The sequence below is a fragment of the Danio rerio genome, chromosome 5 (genome assembly GCF_049306965.1).
Source record: "Danio rerio strain Tuebingen ecotype United States chromosome 5, GRCz12tu, whole genome shotgun sequence".
Taxonomy (NCBI): Eukaryota; Metazoa; Chordata; class Actinopteri; order Cypriniformes; family Danionidae; genus Danio; species Danio rerio.
This window is the reverse complement of record NC_133180.1, coordinates 76,390,001-76,392,500: the sequence shown is the minus strand read 5'-3', so window position 1 is coordinate 76,392,500 and position 2,500 is coordinate 76,390,001. Positions and strand designations below refer to the sequence as shown.

Here is a 2,500-nt window from a genome sequence, read left to right as displayed (position 1 = left end):
GGCTCCTACTACATGATGTGTTAGTTTGACGGCTCCAGCCACTGTATTATAAGCCACGCCCCTCTTACTGTTAGTTTAAGCAGATGATGTGCAAGTAGAAAGCCCCGCCCCCTACTCAATATTCCGTTTCAGTTGGAAGTACATCAACATACTAAAAAGTCTCAGCAACTTCCAGTTCATGCTGCCTGCATTCATTCATTCATTCATTCATTTATTCATTCATTCATTCATTCATTCATTCATTTTCTTGTCTGCTTAGTCCTTTTATTAATCCGGGGTTGCCACAGTGTAATGAACCGCCAACTTATCCAGCACTTTTTTCCGCAGCCGATGCCCTTCCAGCCGCAACCCGTCTCTGGGAAATTCATGCTGGCTTTTTTATTTTAATTTATCTTTCACATTGTTTTTCAGAGTGTAAATGTGTACTTGTGTACCAATCATTAGGAGAATACCTAAATTAGTAATCTAAATCACAAAATTCATACTGAGTGATGAAGTTCTGTCTATGTTGTCATCTGATTTATTTCATTGACCCAGTCACTGTTTATTACACACTTATTATGACAATGCTTTGAAATCAGAATATGTAAGTTAAACAGTGAAGAAAAGATTTATGCGATTTGATAGCTTGATTCTATTTCATTCATTCATTCATTTTCTTGTCGCCTTAGTCCCTTTATTAATCCGGAGTCGCCACAGCGGAATGAACTGCCAACTTATCCAGCAAGTTTTAAGCCCTTCCAGCCGCAACCCATCTCTGGGAAACATCCACACACACACTCATACACTTTGGACGATTTAGCCTACCTAATTCACCTGTACCGCATGTCTTTGGACTGTGGGGGAAACCGGAGTACCCGGAGGAAACCCACGCGAATGCAGGGAGAACATGCAAACTCCACACAGAAACGCCAACTGAGCCAAGGCTCGAACCAGCGACCCAGCAACCTTCTTGCTGTGAGTTGACAGCACTACCTACTGCGCCACAGCGCCGCCCCGATTCTATTTCGTTATAATAGCTATTAATTTAAATAAGCTGAACTGTTTGTTGAATTTATTTGCTGCTAATGTAAACTATTGATTTTTTTCTTTTGTAAATAATAATAATAATAATAAAACATATTACTGACCATTGAAACAGCACCAAAATAAGCATATTTAGCAATTTCAGGTTTTTTTAAGCAGTTAAACTCTGCTGCTATTTTGGGATTTCCGCCTGGATTTTGCCTACCCAAATTTAAAAGCTTCCCAAATCCACATGCAGAGGTGTAAATGCAAAAATTTGGTATCATTTTAAAGAAAACCCTATGACTTTTCATAAAACACTATTGAAAGTGTTTAAAATATCTGTATATGTCGTCTGTGTTATAATAAACGCCTTAAAAAAGAGGCGCTTTTTGTATTTTTTTTATATACTCAGATTTAAAAGTGTACCTTTTAGGTTGTGTGTGGTCTAGCGTGCTGTAATTAATGTTGGTGGTTCCTGCACATGTCTGTAATCATAGGAAAAAATTTTAAATGTCTCCACCATAATCTATGCAAAAGTTATTGTATTCCAACTGATAAGAGGTGCTGTACAAGCCACAGGGAGCGATCATTGCTTTCATATTTCACTATTCTTTTGTTTGATCAAACATAATTCACTGTGTTTGGAGCACGTCAGACATATAAAAGGATTACTTATGCACATCACTTTAAAAACAGAGGAGAATGGCCCTGAAGCGCACAGCATAAGGTAAGAGATGACGGCTGTCTGTGCTATCTGGGGCTGCTTATTGATCATGATTGTATTGTTTTCACTTCTGCATCATGTAAACACCGAGATTCATTCGGCAACTGTTTGATATGTGAATATAATTTAGTAAAAAGAATGCTAGAACCGTATGAGCACCGGCAAGAGCTTTCATTTGAGCTATAACTTGTACATGTGTCATATGAAATATATGAAAATGAACCAATGTTCAATACGCAGCTCGGGTATCAAAATACTGTGTATTTAAGTATAAATAACTTTAGTACAGTAGAATAAAAACCAAAGTGATGCATATGTGCATAAAATATAGATTCTACACTTTCAAACGAAACCATTTAAGGGGGTCTGGTGCAATGCTAGTGAAAGTCGATGACGTCACATACCGGGTCAGCGGAGCTTAACTGGTTAAAGGGAGGGTCGGGGGAATCTCTTATTATTATCCCTTATTTTCTCGTCTCAATGTTGACAGGTATGCTGATGTACATGGGATTTTCAGGTGTTTTATTTTTCATATATTTGCAACCATTTCAAAAAGTCTTTTTTCACATTGTCATCATGGGGGATTGTGTGTAGAATGTTGAGGAAATCAATTAATTTAATCCACTTTTGAAATAAGGCTGTGACATAAACAAATGTGGAAAAAGTGAAGCGCTACGAATACTTTCCGGATGCACAGTTCTCTAGTGTATTGCCTCTTCTTGTTGATTTGCTGACTGCCTCCTCAATTATAAGTCACATTGGACGAAA

At 37.8% G+C, this 2,500-nt stretch overlaps 1 protein-coding gene across 4 annotated transcripts in view; it reads right to left on the bottom strand.

Moving 5' to 3' along the window:
* The window catches only part of pappaa (pregnancy-associated plasma protein A, pappalysin 1a), a 179,878-nt gene that overhangs the window by 152,432 nt on the left and 24,946 nt on the right, over window positions 1–2,500 (bottom strand).